General features: G+C 36.9%; 1 protein-coding gene across 2 annotated transcripts in view; it reads left to right on the forward strand.

Annotated features, from left to right (window-relative positions):
- The first annotated feature begins 2,354 nt into the window (after window positions 1–2,354).
- The window catches only part of Pkia (cAMP-dependent protein kinase inhibitor alpha), a 77,361-nt gene continuing 60,945 nt past the window's right edge, over window positions 2,355–18,770 (forward strand). The window contains exon 1 of one of the 2 annotated variants that reach the window (XM_090338977.1): window positions 2,355–2,484. The gene's annotated coding sequence lies outside the window, so the exon portion shown is untranslated. The remainder of the gene's footprint in view (window positions 2,485–18,770) is intronic. The other variant, XM_090338974.1, reaches the window with a different exon arrangement.

Raw genomic sequence — 18,770 nt, forward strand, 5'->3', positions numbered from 1 at the left:
GAGAGCGAGAGCGAGAGAGAGCGAGAGCGAGCGAGAGAGAGAGAGAGAGAGAGAGAGAGAGAGAGAGAGAATTATCAGCTAAGAGGAATTTAAGGGGTTATGACAAATAAATGTAATATAGTATCCTGAATTATATCTGAATTATTATATCATTATAATTATATATTTATTATTATATAACAATATATAATAAACTATCATATATAATTACACATATACTATATAATATATTCTGCTATACTAAATATAATTATATATGTAATTATATAGACTATATTATATTAGATACTAAAATGCTATATAGTATATACAACAGTATGTATACTATACATATTATATTTCACATACATATAGTATAAAACTCTATATGTATATGCATACTACATACACATATAATATGTGTATATATGTATGCATAAATGTATATATAGTATATGTACTATATATACATATAGTATATATTAGATAGATACTAGACCATAATGACAATAGATAAACAAGTAACCATTCCCGTAAGATGTTAAATGATACAAGAATTGTTAGTAGAAGGTACAGGGCTCTACTATTTCTTAATGTTTGTATACAACATAATTATTCTAATAATATACTCTACTAAATAACAGATAGTGATGATTTCATTGCAACACCAGAGAAGAGATATTTTGAGATACCTATATAAACTGTAATCGGTAATTAAATGTGATTTCTACTGATAACAAAAGTCACACCAGTATTTCATCTTTTGTGTTTTGCTGTTTGTATGTATGGGTAAAGAACAGTCTTAATGTAAAATTTCAATTACAGATCAGTGAAATTGTCTCATCCATTGTCTGCAATACCAAAATGCTTTGGTATTACAGATAATGCTTTGGTTTACAGATAAGAAACCCCATAACTGTGATAATATTTATGGTTAAATATTGTAAAACTGAGTCTCAGAGAGATGAGTTATGTGTTCTTGCTTTCAAAGAACATGGAAATTCTGAGTTCTGTTGTTAATTTCTTAATTTGGGAAATGATAAATGGATGAAAATTTCCATCTAGTATAGTTTCCTCTTTGACTTTCTGCAATTGCACTCTACCTTTCTGGACAAATTCTTCTGGACCTAGTGTTGAGTAGTTCCAAGACCAAGAGGAATGAAAGGAGGAAACTCTACCTTCCATCTACCCTCCTGTCAAGGGAACTCCCTGCTTAGAGATGATGACTCCTTGAAGAAGGACCTGTGGGTCAGCTGCAGAGATTAAATCCTAGAGCCTTCCTCCCTAAAAGCACTACAATTCCAATTCCAATGTTATCAATAGGATCGATCATTTGGGAGAAAAAGCAAAGCGGGAGAAAGAAGGGAAAGAGAATAACCTTGTTAGTAAAGCTGGTACGAATTTAAAGATAGACAGAAAGGGATTACATGCAATTACATTCCGAAGGCAAATTCTGCTAAATCCATTTGGAACGAAAATCACTGCAGTGTGTAAGTGGGCATTCTGTGTCTTGGTTTCCAAATGGTATATCTGTCCTCGGTGCCATCTGCTAATGTAGGTGGGTGGGAGAGGAGGTTGAGAAGAAGGGGGAGGGGGAGAACAAAGAGGGGGAGGAAAGGGTGGGGAAGAGGGAGGAGAAGGAAGGGAGGAGGAAGAAGGAGAAGGGGAGGAAGGGGAAGAAGGAGGAGACAGGGTGGAGAAGGGTGGTGGAAGGCACAATTGTGGACCACTGAGCAGCAAAAGACAAAACATGAGTACTGATCTGATCATCCTCGTTCACCATTTCTTTAGGAGATTCCCATTCTGTCACTTAGAGGAGAAATGCCAGCTTGCATAATTGTTAGTTGCTTAGCTGTGTGTGTGTGTGTGTGTGTGTGTGTGTGTGTGTGTGTGTGTGTGTGTGTGTGTGTGTGTGTGTGTGTAAGCAGTGGAGCTTGATGGAGGGGGAATTAGAAAGACTGCTAATGCGAAGGATTGTCAGAATGTGTGCATAAATCCTTCTCAGATATGACAGTCTTAGTTCTTGGCTTCGGCGAAATGAACAATACTGATGAGAGAAAGGAGAAGGGAAACCCCCAGTCAGTCAGTGGAGCTGTCCACGCGGCCAGACTGACAGGGGAGTGCAGCAAGGGCGCCCGGCTGCCCAACCAGTGTCCCAGACTCTTGGCCTTTAGACCACGACCTATCCATGCCGCCTGTGCAAGAAAAACCAATAACGGAAGATAAATCTACAGCGCATTGGGCGGGCCGACGGTCGGCCTGGAGGCCGGCACGCGCGCGTCTCCCCCCGCGGCTGGCGCGGAATGTGGTGATCCGCCCGGCTGGCGGCAGGGGTGGGGGGGGAGAGATGACTTCATAGGGCCGGAGCTGGGCGGCGGGAGCGGCGGCTGCAGCTGGCAGGTGGGTGGGGGCCGACGCTGTCTGACCGTGTGCGGTGCTGCGGGACGGTGCGGCCAGGCGCAGCGGGATTGCAGCCTGGGGCAGCGGTGACAGGATCCGGGGAAGGTAAGCTGCCTGGCTAGGCTGAGTCTTGGCCGAGGTGCTGGGTGCTTTGCGCTCTGGTAATAATGGGGTTTTGCAGTAGTGAGGGGTGGGAGGAGGAGCCGTGGGAATAACCAGCTGCCTTTGGCGCTGGGTACCTGAGGCATCACTGGGGTTGAAATGTCCAGCCAAGCGCTGGAGATTGAGGGGCTGTGTCACCGGGCAAACAAAGGCGCCTTTCAGCCTGTCTAGGCTGGTGAACGTTGATCACCATTTCAGTGCTGGCTTGGCTCAGCCTCTGAAGAGGCTGCCGGGGACCTATGAGCGCCACTGGAGAGCCTCTTTTATCTCTCTGCGCCCCCTTCATCCCATTGCTGGGTTGGGAGCAGCAGGTCGTAGGCTACAGGCTGGGGGAGTCATATGAAATCCGGGGATCTTTTCACACCAGCCTGGGACCTCTCTCCTCTTTCCTTTGCACACTGGGTCTTCTCTGTTCGTCTCAATGTCACAGCACCTGCTTCCATTCTGAGCCTTTCCAAAAGAGTCTCTTGGCAGGGTAGAAACTTCATGTTGTGGACTTGGGCCTGGCCAGGGCAGCGTTTGACATGTCCTTCCTTTCATTTCCGGTGGATTCTGTGAATTCTGGCATTCATCTTTTGGGGGGAGATGGCTGTGCTCATTCCCAGGCCAACACTTGTCAGCTCTTGTCCTAGACTCAGTGCCATGACCAACTGTCAAGGACCCAGAAAGGGCATTGCCTCCCACAGGGTATCCTGTTGGGCATTGTCTCTTTCTCTCCCATTAATTGCCAGTGCCTTTCTCCCAAATGCATAGGAAGCAGCAGCCTGCTTTCAATTTGGCGCTGACATGGGTTTTCCATAACTTTTTAAGTGCTGTCACTGTGCTTGGCAGGTTTGAGGGAACAAATAGAATGGCTGGGCTTTGCCGACTGCTTTCTAGATACAGATAGATCTAAGTGGAGGTAAAATGTGGCTAATCTCTCCTGAACTGTTGTTAGTCCAGGTGAATTTCAAGACAACTAGTTGATAGGGTTTAGGGAAAATCAAAGCGTAGTGAATTTGCCATCGCTTTCCTAGGTAACCAAGGAAGTTTCCAAAGGGCATTTCCCTAGGGGTAATGAGAAGGCTACGGAGCTGCCTGGTACAAGCCTCATCTATTTGACTGTCCTTAGATTTCTCTGTCAATTGGAAGGCTCTCCTGGCTTGTCCTAGGATGTCCCCTACAGGCCCTTGCTACTGAGCCCAATACCTTATGCTTATTGCCACCTAGGGATGCACATTTGAATAATTTGCTGGGAAATGGTAAGATGGCTGTGAGGGGTATTGCAAACGTGCTATTTCATCCATAGAACAGTTGCAATTAGAGAGTTGAAATTAGAGAGTCAGTTTGGCTCAATATTAATTCAAGATTATTTTAGTAAATTAAAATAGATTACTGAAAAGAAGAGAGTACTTCTGCTTACCTTCATTTTTCCAATACTGCTGTTTGGACAAAGACACTTGTTCTGAAAAGGTCATGGTAATTTAGAATATATTACTGTAGTTTTCTAATATATCCATACACATATATATGTCTGTCTCTCTATATAAGCATATATATATATATTCCTTCAGAAAGATATGAATTTCTTTGTCTCCAGGTTGAGTGTGTGAGCACAGGGAGTACAGGTGCCCAATAGAAATTAGCCTACCTCACGAACTGTCCTCTACTTGTTTGCATGTTTATCATTGTTGTAATTATTACAGGTTGAGCATTTTATTTGTATTGAAATTATGGTTTTGAGAATTTTGAAGCAGGTATACCAATTACAAAAGGTAACAAAGAAAAAGATGAAAATCAAAACCTTGTATTTTTTAAATCATCATTTCTACATCTAAAATATTTAACCATTGAAATCAATAGTCTTAAGAATAACTAATGGTAAAGAACAGTAACAGAATAATTATTTTTAATAATTAGCTCAAATGTACTCAAGTATAAACTATGCAGTGATCTATAGTGCTAAGATACTATTTTTTGAGTTATTAGTGTTCAAGCATGGTTAGAAATTGAAAGTGTCTCTGAGTGGGTTTCTGAATAAATAGAAATTTGTGGGTTGAAACAAGATGAGTCTAAGGAACTGGGGCTTCTTGAGCTACCAGAATACCTGCCAATATGTTACCAGGTAAGATTTACAGGTTAAATTATTCCACTAAAGTTGGAGGAAACTTGTTGAAAAAAAAGTAAATAAAGTCGTTCAATTGCATTGTTACTTTAGAGAAACAGAAAGATATTTAAATTTAAGGGATGCGTGGATTTAGAGCTAGGTATGTTTAAATAAAATTTAAGTCTCTGTGCAAAAACATCTGTATTATTTTGTGATGATAATTGAATCATGACATGATATTCTTACCTTTATTTCTCTGAGAAAGGAAAGATTAATTGGCTAGTGTTCAGAAAGGAAGGAAGAATGTGTGTTTAGATACCAAATAGACTGCAGACATTTTGGTGGCTTTGACAAGATACAATCAAAATCAAATTACTGCTTTCAATCACACTTTGAAACAACACATTTAGTCTGGAAGGCACTCTTACCAGCATCTTTGAGTACAAATTGTGAAGTCAAGTTGACCTCCTATAACGAAAAAGGCATTTCCATACTACTATGGAACTATAATCTTGTATTATTGACATTGAAATAGCCTTGAGATTTTGAAGACAAGAAAAGAATAGGACTGAACAGAAATACCATTCTATTTACTCAGTGCCTCTACTGAGAATGGGTACAAAATAGTGCTGTGTTGAAGGATGCCTATGAACATTTAATTGACAGATATCTATAATATTTCCCTTCATTCAGAATGACTGACACATAATATGTACAGACGCTGTGTATCTGCTTCATCCAGTTTCTGGGTAATCCTCTTAATGTACCTCATGACCAGCTTAAAACATGTGGTCTTCATTTCCAACGTGGGACTCATAATACCAAGCCTGTTATATCTCCACTCTATCTTAGCAGGAAAGGTTTTTACCTCTGACACTGCACTCCCATGAGTCTTTCCTCCTCCCACCTTCCTTCCCCCATTCTGCTATGATTTCTTTTCCATTGACTAAATTCCTAACAAATTTCTTTAGGAGCCAGGTGCAGTGGCTCACACCTGTAATCCTAGCTACACATGAGGCTGAGATTTGAGGATGGAGGTTCAAAGACAGCCCAGGCACAAAAAGACCTGTGACTCTTATCTCCAGTTAACCTCCAGAAAATGGAAGTGGGGCTTGGCTCAAGGGTAAGGCGGTAGCCTTGAGCTGAAGAGCTCAGGGACAGCGCCCAAGCCCAGTTCAAGCCTAGTGATACACACACACACACACACACACACACACACACACACACAAATTGTAGGAAATCTTTTGTTTTTCTTTTATGTGAACATGCTTTTTCTGTTGATCTAACATACCTTTAGTAAACAGGGACTAATACTCATGCTATGAACTGAACTAAACTCATGAATATATATATAGTAGGTATTCAACCATTTGAGTTTAGTAAGACAAACTTATTCATCCAAAATTATATTATCTACTCATCTCAATATTTATGGAACTGTTACTTTCAAAAAATTCTCTGTACAATAACAAAGATACTGAAAGCACATCTATTACCTACATTCAACAAATGTTCCTGTGAGATCGCATGATCTTAATGTGTTTTATTTCATGTGTATTAAAACCATGGTAAGCATAACACAATAAAACTTTAAGACAATACTAGGTATGTTAATACACACCTTGTAATCTGAGAATTTGGGAGGATGAAGCAGAGGAATTAACAGTTTCAGTCCAGCCTGAGCTAATGAGACTGAAACCAGCTTGGCTTATTTGGTAAGAGTTCCTCAAAAACAAACTAACAAAACATTTTTAAGGGAGATATTGTACCTGATCTTAGTGTGCTTGCTCTAAAAAGGGCAAGGTGTCTTATACTATATAAGCACTTATCTTGTTTCGAGGCATTTTCCAAAGTACTGTCATTTTTGTAAGTGTAATATGTTAATTTCACATTGAGAAATGAGATTCAGAGATGTCACCTAAATGGCACAAATTCTTTCTGCATTACCAGGCTGCTCTTTCAAGTGTAATTCAGTGAAAGGAAAGGAAAGCATTTTAAAAACATAAGGTCAGAGCCCTCAGAGTAGTTTTAAATTGTTTCCTGATTCATCTTTCCAGTGCTTCTTAAGGGTGTAGGTGTTAACATCCCTTCAATAATTCAATGACTGATATGCATTCTCCCCACAAGTAAACACACACACACACACACACACACACACACACACACACACACACACATCTCTTTCCCCCACCCCGAGGCTGCTGATTACAAATTCAATCTTTTATGGGTTCACTAAAGCTCTCTGTGAAGGGTTAAAGACTGTCTACTTTGAGCCCCGTGACAATATGTGCTTCTTTTGTTAGCTCAGACATTTCCCACACTTGCTGTGATGTCTCCTTCCTCTGTTCTTTCTGCCTTAGCACCTGGAATGAGGATTCTCACACTTGTATTGTCATAGGCCGCTGAGATGTCTAGGAAGCAAGTGCCAAAGAGAAGAGTGTTTCAGAAAATCTCAGTTCATGGAAAAAGGCATCTTAGAAGGAGCTCCAAGTATTGCACACTGCAGATGATTTATTCAGGGTTTTCCAATCAGAACTATTTTTTACATGAAAAAAGCCAGTTTTCTCAGATTTAGAGTACTGTAGTGCCAAATATATAGAAACACACTGCCAGCAGTTGACTAGTGGAGTCTACTTTGAAATACATTCATTTCACTACAGATGGATTTGTAGTTTACAAACTATTTATTCCTGCTATTACTGTCTCCAGTATTATATTTGCCTTTTCCAAATTAAGGAAAGAACAAGTTATGCTCAGCCCTCCTAGGTCCTAAAACAACTGTCAGCTTGAAGAGCTGCAATAGCTTTAGGTAAAGAAAACTGCAAACATTCTTAGCTGATATTTGAAGGAGCTGAAAATAGCTAGCAAAGTTCCAGCTGATTTTAGCACACAAGAACATAGAGAAAGTATAACATTAATCTAGGGGGGGGGGAATGATGATCAGATGAAAACATGTAAAATGGCAATCTAAATTCTTGCATATTTTATATTTTCTCAAGATACCTTTTGTGGCTCCAAAGTATGATAGTAATTCATAAGCTCAGATATTATATTAAAATATCACTTATATAAGATGATATGTATGAGGTACTTTTATGCCTTAATTTTGTAGTAGATTTTTAACATTTAAATTTTTTATTGTGGCAAAGTATACACCCAGGCTGAGATCTGACAATAATGGCTCAAAGCCAGCCCAGGGAAAAAAGTCCATAAGACTCTACCTGCAATTAACCACCCAGAAGCTAGAAATAGAGCAGTAGTTCAAGTGGTAGATTGCTAGCCTTGAGTAAAAAAATCTCAGGGCCAGTCCCCAGGCCCTGAGTTCAAGCCCCAGAGCAGATACACACACACACACACACACACACACACACACACACACACACACACACGTATGTATACTTTAAATATAGGTTATATATGGTAAGTTTTATGTCACCAAAGTTAATGTTAATCATATTAAATTAATATCAATATATAAATCTTACCATTTTAATTTTTTTTCTCGGCTGTGGGACTTGAAATCTAGGCCTTCAGTTCAAGGCTAGCACTCTACCACTTGAGCCACAGCACTACATCCCCTTTTTAAATTTTCAAGTATAAAATTCACCTGTATATATTTACTACTAGTGATAGTAGTATATGTAAATATTGAATAATCACATCACTCATCTACTTTCAAAAGTTTCTTGACATTCCAAACTGAACCTGTTGAATAATAACGCATTATTTAACGGCTATGCAAACATTAGCTCATAAGTGCCCTTTAGCCCATAAGCAACTCTATTCTACTTTCTGTGCTTCTGAATTTATCTATTTTAGGTATAACATAAAAATAGAACCAACTGGGGCTGGGAGTTTGGCCTACTGGTAGAGTGCTTGCCTAACATGCAACGAAGACCCAGGTTTGATTCCTCGGTACCACATACATAGAAAAAAAAAGCCGGAAGTGGTGCTGAGGCTCAAGTGGTAGAACTCTCACATTGAGAAATCCCAAGGACAGTACTCAGCCCCTGAGCTCAAGCCCAGGACTGGCAAAACAAAAAGAAAAATATAACCATCAAAATTTATCTTGTTTGTCTTCACGCTTAGAATATTTTCAGAGTTCAGATATTTTGTATCATAAATCATAATTTACTCCATTTTTAAGACTGAATACTATTTCATTTTATGTATATGTTTTGTGCATACACATGTATGTGTATGTGTGTATATACACATATAAATACTCACATATCAAATATGTGTGCTTATATGTGTATATATACATATATGTATATTTTTGTAATTTTTATTTGTGAAACACTTTAACTCTATAGTCTTTACATTGCCTCAAAGATGTCTAGGATATAACACTATATATCATCTTTAATTGGTACCTAGAACCGTATCAGAGTGCCATAATCAAAATGTATTCATTAGTTATCACATTCAAAGTTATTTTGTGATGTTGATATGTGGTCATGGGCAAATTGGTATATATTTCTTTGTATGTTGATGCTTCTCACTTTTGATGGAAGATTCCCTGAGTGCTATACAATTGTGGTTTTATTGTGATACAGATTTTGCTGTTTTTTATGCTTGAATAAACACTTTAGCTATAACAATCATCTCCTCAACAAATAATCTTTTATATGTCCTAGAGTGATGTCAAACTATCTTTCAGTGAATGCAAACATTATAATGGAATCCATTTATCACAGTATGAACAAGGAAATATTCTCACTTTTTGTCATTTCCAGTTCATGGAGGAAAAATACTTTAAATAATAAAAGATTTCAAGTCTCTCTGCCACACATTCATCATTTATACATATTGCAGGATGTAAAACAGAAGTCAATCAAACATTATAAAAACAGAATACAATGGTAGAAATATTTATTATTATTTTTCTCTGTGTTACTCTCAAGCAATGGGTCATTTTTTTCTTGTCAATCTAAGCTTTGCTTTATTTCAAAAGTTATGTATGATAAGTCTTGTTTCTTTTCTTCTGTTCTCCTTAGTGTATCCTTGTAAAATTTATCTTGAAACAGAGTAAAACCCCACTGATGAGAATGTCTTATGTAAGCTGCATTACACAGTGGTTGGAATCTGTGAAGTATCAACATAATTAGTCAGATTTAACTACTCTCTTACTATGCATGTCTTGAATGAAATGGACAGGAGAAGAGAAACAGAAGTGTGCTGGAAATTGCATCATGTTTTATTTGCCTTTAACAGTGCTAAAATTGCAAAGATGAAGCAATAGGACTTATAGTGGATTATTATATTTAAGAAATATTTAAAATGAAGGAATTGTAGAAATGTTCATAAATAGACAAACACATTGTGTAATGTTCTGACTTTAAAAATGTCAGAATAGGATATTAACTTATGCTTTTTGTTTAGTTGATAGGATGGAAAGACTTATTGTTCAACATTTTGCTTACTGTTTTGTATTTTATTAATATTTTGTTGGCTCTCATTGAAAAGCAGACTGAAATAAGCATTCGGATCATTGCCTGAAAAAAAGCAGTAACAAAGCTACACCTTATACAATACAATGCAACAACCCAGAGATAAAAGAGCATAGCTCTCATTTTGTGGCTGTTGCAGTAATAGATGCAGCACCATCTGCTGACTTCTTTCTGTTGCATTATGCAGAATCTGACTGAATAAACCGGAAGCTCACTATGGTCCTTAATGCTGTTTCTTATACTTTTATCTATTATCCTCTAGTAACTGAAACATATACTTGAAATTAGCCAGATTTCAATACACTTATCAATTTACAAAAGTGAATGATGCTAGGACTTGTAGAAGTACTGCCCAAAGTGAGCTGGTGAGTATCCAAAGGAGTCACTGAGAAAAATCTTTCCTTTTTACTCAAATCCAACGTCAGATGGAAAAACTGGCAAATTTTTAGAGAAGAAAGACGGAAAGTGTGGATTTCTAATCATAAAGTATTTTCACTAGAGAATAACACACTTTCAAGAAGGATTTATTCTGAAGAAAAAATCTGTTAGCACTACTCAGGAAAATAAATTGTGGCAAGCCATTGTCATGCAGGTGAATTTGTCATCTTTCTTTCAAGAAAGTGAGCTCTTGCTGCAATAACTGCCTTCATCAAATTTATAATTTTTAATAACATGATGAAACCCAATGGTACGATTAACATATACTATAACATAGGTGGTATACAAATGGAAAAACAGAAATATGGCAGATACAATGAAAGTTCAAATATAATCTTTTTGAAAGGCGAAACTGATGTTCAACAAAATAAACATAAGGAAATAGGCATTTGAAAAGGGTGGGATTGGGTCGAAGGGAGAGGAGTAGAGGAATGAAGAGAAGGGAGTGGGGGATAGAATAAAGTCAAGAATTCAGCATATCTACTACAAAATGCATAAAAGTCAGAGAAGAGAAGTGGTGGGTAGGAGGGATGGATGCGAATTTGCTGAAATGGTTGACATGAATTGATATATATTGTTTTTAAAAACTGTTTGCCTAGAGTGCTTGCCTAGCATGCACGAAGACCCGGGTTCGATTCCTTGGTACCACATACTTAGAAAAAGCCAGAAGTGGTGCTGAGGCTCAAGTGGTAGAGCTCTAGCCTTGAGAAAAATCCAAGGACAGTGCTCAGGCTCTGAGCTTAAGCCCAGGACTGGCCAAAAAAACCCAAAAAAACAAAACAAAACAAAAAAAAAAAAACCTGTTCCTTAAAGGGCAAACCTACTTAAAGATAATTTTTTTTTAAATGAGAAAAAAATAGTGATAGGAAAAGCCAGGTGCCGGTAGTTCATGTCTGTAATCCTAGCTACTCAGGAGACTGAGATCCAAAGATTCTAAAACAAACCAAGCAGGAAAGTCCCTAAGATTCTTATCTCCAATAAACTACTCAGAAAAAGCTGAAAGTGGCACTGTGACTCAAACAATAGAGCTCTAGCTTTGAGCACAGAGAGGCTCAAGGACAGTGTCCAATTCCGGAGTTCAGGACCAGAAAAAAAGAATATATATATATATGTATATATATATATGTATTGTTATATATATGTTTTATATATATGTGTGTATATACATATATATATATATATGAGTGGTAGGAAAGGGGAACAGCTCTATTGGGGTACATGTGGAACAACTCTTAAAGGAAGGAAAAGGGAGAAATAAGAGCATAAATGAAGCTGAATATCTTAAATATCTTCCTAACACTTTATATGCACGTGTGAAAATAGAATAAGACTTGTTGAAATTGTTTATGAAGAAGTGATAGATGTGGTATGTTTGCATTACCTTCTAAGCCTATATGGAAAAGTCCAAATTGAACACACACCCTTCTTGTACAATTAATTTGTGTTCAATACCACTAGAAAACTGGAAGTGACACTGTTGCTTCAAGGGTAGGACGGTAGCCTTTAGCTGAAGAGATCAGGGATAGCAGCCAAGCCCAGGGATAGGGCACTAGCATGAGATGAAGAGCTCAGGGACAGCGCCCAGCCCCAGAGTTCAAGCCCTACAACCGACAAAAAAAAAAGAAAGATACAGATAAGAAGGATCATGAATTGAGACTAGCCTGGACAAAAATTAAGGAGGCCAATCAGTAAGCTTGGCATAGTGGTATATGGCTATAATCTCAGCTATACAGAGCACAATAGGTGGGAGGATTGTGGTCCAAGGTAACCCAGTCAAAAACTTAAGGGCCTATCTGAAAAATAACTAAAGCAGGAAGGGGTTGGTAACATGGGATAGCTTAAGGGATAAAGCACCTGTCTAGTAAGCATGAGGACCTGAGTTTAAACCCTAGTGCCACCACCAAAACAACAACAACAGCATAAGCGCCTTTTTAAAACAAGAACTCATAAACAGGTAAAAAAATGTGAAGTCTTGGGGCTAGGAGTTTGGCCCTAGTGGTTAAAGTGCTTGTCTAGCATGCATGAAGCCCCGGGTTCGATTCCTCGGTATTACATACATAGAGAAAAAAAAGCCAGAAATGGTGCTGAAGTTCAAGTGGTAGAGCTTCTAGCCTTGAGAAAGTCCAAGGACAGTGCTCAGGCCCTGAGCTCAAGCCCAGGACTGGCAAAAAAAAAAAATGTGAAGTCTTCATTTAAAAACTGTTTTCCTAGCTGAGAAATAATTTGTATTCCATATGAGTACCGTAATTTTTGGAAGTGAGGTCATCAATTATGGATAAATATACCTCCCCCGTTGCTTCTTTTCAAATCTACACTTCTTCCTTCCTAATTTCATCTGATGGGAATTAAAGATGAGATATTCACATCTGAAATATATCTAGTGGGCAGTTCCAAACCACAGAAACCTAGGACAGAGAACAAAGGACATTCATTCCCCTTCTTTCTTCACGGAAAACAGATGTAGACTCAGAAGATTGAAGGTAGACATTCTGGTGATAAAGTATTTGCAATACATTAATTGTTTTTCAGTCTCATTTATCTTGAAGTTTGAAATCATAGAGGAAGTAAATCATACTCAGTTGAAAATTTATTCCACTTGCATAGAAGTATGACCTAGTGGAGCTATAACCTCTTCACGGGCATTGTGAGGTTACTATTTCAGCAGAGAAATAAAACTTGATACTAGATGACCTGTTTGGTTATTTTTAAGATCCATCAAAAAGTGCCAGCCCTGTTCTTTAAAGTACAGTGATTACTGGCTGGGCCCTCTCCTTCCCTTTCTGAGTTTCTTTCTTTCTCTTTCCTTCCTTCCTTCCTTTATTTTTTTTTCCTTTTTTAAATTTAAATTTTATGGTAAAAATGATGTACGCAGCATTTAAAATTACGTAAGTAAGGTAATGACTACATTTTTGAAGTATTACCCCCTTCCTCATTTTCTCCCACTTTCCCCACCCCTGGCCCCCCAAGTTGTAAAGTTTATTTTCTACGTAGTGCCTAGTGAATATCATCTTTTGTCCCACCATTTCTGTAACTCCCCTTCCCTTCCCCAAATCAGATAAAAAGTTCAGAAATCAAAGACAGTGATAACAGGGAATAAACCAAGGGGAGAAAAAATAAAAAGAACTGCAAACAGTACAATTAGAGGAAAAAACCTTTTGTTTCCATTTCGTGGAGTTCATTTCAATAAGCATCATCTTATATGGTCATATGCACATAGAAATTGAGTCATTGTGATCTTCTCCTAAGAATATTCCCTTTTGTTCTCACTGTGGGATGCTTAGAGTACTGCTTAATTAGTCATGTCCAAGTGTAATCATTTGCCTTTCACTACCCTTTGGATTAACTTGTAGATTTATAGACATATTCTAGTTGTTACAAATGATGGAAACCATGCAGCCTATGTTTCTTTGTGTCTGGCTTCCTTCACTTAATAAGTGTAATGGTTAGCACTGTGGATTCTGCCTTTATTTTCATTGAGAGGGTTGTTCTGATGTATTCTTTCCGGAACTGGGTTTGTGCTTTAAATCTACTGCCTAGCTGGATAACTTGTGATGAGTTACCTATCCTCTCTATTTGTTTCCTAATATTTAAAACAGACAAATCCAAGGGTAGTTGTGAGAATCAAAGATGATATAATAAGCCAATATGGTGAGGCATGCCTTTATTCCCAGCCTCTATCAAACAATAACAAAATGACCATATGACCCTCTATCAAACAATAACAAAAATGACCATATGACATCAAAGAGAATTTACTGTAATTTCTAAAATAATGCATTGCAAGAGTAAACATGTTCAATGTTTATCATCTTTCATTCTCATAAGAACAGAATTCATAATCCCAACTTTTCCCAAATGTTTATAAACTTTAGTCTATCTCTCTCCAGTGTAATCTGTTTGGTGTGTGTGAAGTACTGGAGCTTCGGCTTGACCTCAGGGCTCCATGCTCTCTGTTCAACTTTGTTGATCTTGGCTGGCTAGCGCTCTATCGCCTGAACCAGCCTCTAGACTGGCATTTCACTGCTTACTTGGAAGTGAAGCCTCACTGACTTTCCTGCCTGGGCTGGCTTCAAATTAAAATCCTCTAGGAGTCAGCCTGCTGAGTAGCTAGGATTAGAGGGATGAGCCCTCAGCATTTGCCTATAACTGAGCTTCGAAATGACTATGACTCTCCCTGGATGTTTTAGTACAGGTAAAGGTCAGTGTCAGGAGAGGGTTAGATCTAAACATGGCCAGATGAACAGGCTCAGAATCTGTGATGGCTGTGGGAATTTGACTTACTGATTTTATTTTTGGCTTTTTAAGTAGTTGATTTGCAAAAAGTCACTTGGCCAGTAAATCAGCCTGCTATTTTCTTTCTGAGTCATTCCATATGTCTATTCATGCTTTTCACTGACTCATTAACAGAAATGACAGTCAGGAGACTCAATAAGAGTGTAGGTTTCAGACTTAAAGTACCACAGAAAATGGGAGTGACGTCTTACTCGGAGCAGCAGTTGATATTTTCTTTTCAGTTTTGTGTCCAGAAGGCTAAGAGAAGATAATCAGATTTATAGAACGCTGTCAACACTTACCTCTTCCTCTAGAAAGAGAGCCTTAGGAAAGCCTGCTGATTGAACAATACTGACATAGTTTTTAATAATGTGTATTCACTGGTGACATTTTATAGTTAATCAAGATAGTATAAAATTATTCAATCATAAAAACTCACATGTGGCTTTAACATATTGCCTATCATAGAGAGAATGCTTTTTAGAGTTGTGATATATTTCTACTATTTGGAACCCCCCACCAAATATAGAGGGAACATGAGGAGAATGGGTATTTGGGTATAGTTAAGTACTATTTCATTTAAACATATGTCTTCAAACTGAAAAAAATACTTTACTTCCCAAATGTGAATACTTTACTACTCGAAGCATTCTTTAATAAAAGCTTCCCATTTTGTACACACAAAGCCATTCCTAGGATGGATGTTTAGAGAGAGGTTTTGAAAGCACATAATTTTATAGAGTAATTTTTCTTACATGGATTTCCAATGATAGAAATTGAGTTTAAGAGAACATGAACAAAAGCTGCTTAAAGCCTTACATTTTTATGTAAACCACAGTTGTTCACAAGTGAGAAGTATGTATTGATAAACAGCTCCAGCTACATTTGTAATCATTTATTGTGATTAGCAGTCTCTTTATGCTTTCAGAGAATAACTTCAGACTTTCTAGCAAAAAGCACAAATAACTAGTATAAGTATACTCTTCTTAATTGCCAGACAATATTATTAGTACAGTTTATTCATTTGATATTCATGAAGGAGTTCAGGGTAGATATTGGGCATAATCTCATTCTCAAATGAGGTATCATAAAAAACATGTTTTAAATCATAGTAAAGTAAGCCAGACCCAAAGGAACATAGGCTCAATGGTTTCCCTCATCTGTAATAATTAGTACACATCTAAAATTCTCCTAGCAGAGGATTACAACAGGTCAAACCCTAGATACATAAGGCCATATAGGATGAGGCCAAATTAATGGACCTTCAGGACATGGAAACAAGAGCTTAATTATAAGTGACTGTTACTCTTTATGTATTATGTTTTTCTCCCTTCTCTTGTGCTGCCCTTTGGTTAATCTCATATTGTTACAGTATCCCATTTTATTACCTGGTATATTATATAGATGTTTACTTATTTATTTGAAATAGGAGAGGAAAAATGAGGTGGGGTGGGAGGAGGGAAATAGGGACAAAAACCTAAGAAGGGATATCAATGTGTGAGAAGTAATACACTCTCATCTGGTGAATATAACTGTAACCCCTCTATCCATTGAAATAAAAATATTATAAAAATGTTTTAAACATATATATGTACAAATAAACATCCATTTTATAAATAGACATATATTTTGTACATTATAAGCTAATTTTATTTATATGGTTAAATATGTATTTATACACATATACGATCATGTATATATTCATTACCATTTTGTTTCTACTTCAAATATTTGATTACTTCAACACTGGGATACATTTATAGTTGAACCTTTAAATATTTGGAGAAATGCTTGAAAAGTATTTGTTTTCATAGTCAGATATTACAAAGAAAACTTAGTCAATGGCAATTTTTAAGATTTCACAGTCATTGTCCAATACATGAGTATGAATATGTATTTGTCTATTAACCTAGATCTTTTTTACAACTACTGACTTGAATATTGGCCTTTCAGATTAAAGTGTTTTTATTTCCTTTGATTATTTTCTTCATCCATTAAATATAATGGATGAAACAATCAGCCTACCATTGGGTTTTCTGCTTTGAGTAATATAGTGCCTAATACATATGAAATCCTGTTTAGAATCTGTGATTCAAATCATAATTTTCCAATGTCCCTCATAATACTAATTTAGAATTTTCTCATTTGGGTCAAGTATTCTGGAATACAGGCTTCTCCATTATGAATCTGTTTCATAGTGATCTCCTCCCTTTTATATTGGAGAACGTCTAGAGAAGCGGGGGGGGGGGGGGAGGGAACTGTTGGTACCATGAGCATTTCTAGCTATTTCCCTTCCTGTAGAATGCAGTTCTACAGCTAAGACAGCTAATATCCTACAGCTAATAAGCTAAGCCCTAAATTAAGACATAGAACAAATGTATTTGTTTTCAAGTCAGAAAACCCAATCTGGTCTCAATTTCATTTCAATCATCTTCACCATCCATCCCAACTCAAAGAATATATGCTATTAAATAGATTTTTCAAAAATAACTTATGAGCTTATTATGGGTTTTATTTCATTGTAAGTTCATAGTACTTTTATGTAGAGGCTATTCAGCAATACCATGAGTTTGATTCTTTGGCTTCCTTTTGCTTTATATCTGTCTTTGCAACTTAAGGCCACATATATCAATTGGAAGTTATACAAGAACAATAAAAATATTTTAAACATTAACTCTGAAATATATTTCTTGATGTTAAACAAATGTGATCTTATGAATTTGTGTACTTGAATGCTTTATAAAGAAATAACAATTATGTACTTACAGCAATGTTTATCAATGGAAAGCTGCATATGAAACAGTGGTCTCATAATATTGTCTCATCTAGTGGTGGGACCATCACTGATATATAAGTTCATTCTGTGAGATTTGAACAAAGTCTGAATCACCTACTAATGCATTTCCCAGAATGTACTACCATTGTTTAGTAACACATGAGTGTAATTCATTTGTTTCAATTAATTATTGCTAGTAGAAATTCATTTTAGAATACTTTAGAACACAAATATATATAGTATTCCACTAATTTATTAAAGAGTTATATATAGATGATCCAACTTAGGGTTTTTAAATTTCACAATGGTGTAAAAGCAACTCTTGTAGAAACCATACTCATACAAATATTGTTTTTCACTTTCTATAGACTATCTAATAAATTACCTCAGCATTTTATCATAAAATAGGTTTAAGATGATTTTGTCCAGCTTCAGGCAAAGGACCCTGAGTTTAAGTCCCAGTACACACACACACACACACACACACACACACACACACACACACACACACACACACACAGAGCAAAATAGAGAGCATTTGTGTGATCTCATTCTGTGTTATCAAATTCATTCAATATGTATACTTACTTTGAGAAATAAGAAGTTTATATTTGGATTTTTTAACATCCACACATTACTAAAGATGTGATTAAACTGCCAAAGCATGAATGTTTTAATAGATTTCTGGAAAGTGTAGGCTGGCCTTGAAAATACTGACTATACTAGAAGTCAAGATTTTCCTTTACCTGGAATAAGAACCATCAATTATATTTTAAAAGTGATATATGATTTGTAAAGTAATGTAATATACATCCATTCTCTTAATTGAAGCACACTGACCCTCCTCATTTTGAAGTTAGATAGGGAAATAGAAGCCCATGAAAGTTAGTAATTTTCCCACTTAGTGCATACAATTTTACTAAGCATCGGGACCAGATTCAACCCTATCTAATGCCATGGCCAGTCAAGTGCCTTCGTTTCAGTTATATGAATATGACATATATATGAATTATGTGTATGAAATGGAAATAGTCCTGATTATGGTTACATAATTTCCTACTGGAGCCAACACCAGGGAAAACTCTATATGACTTATTTTCATCTACCCCAAATTTGTGCACCTCTTCACTTTTATTGAACCTTCTCCCTTCTTTACTATAAACCACTTTTTTTGCCTTCGTGACTATCAACTACTTCTCTGGAA

The sequence above is a fragment of the Megascapheus bottae genome, chromosome 9 (assembly GCF_031878675.1).
Source record: "Megascapheus bottae isolate mThoBot1 chromosome 9, mThoBot2.hap1, whole genome shotgun sequence".
NCBI lineage: Eukaryota > Metazoa > Chordata > Mammalia > Rodentia > Geomyidae > Megascapheus > Megascapheus bottae.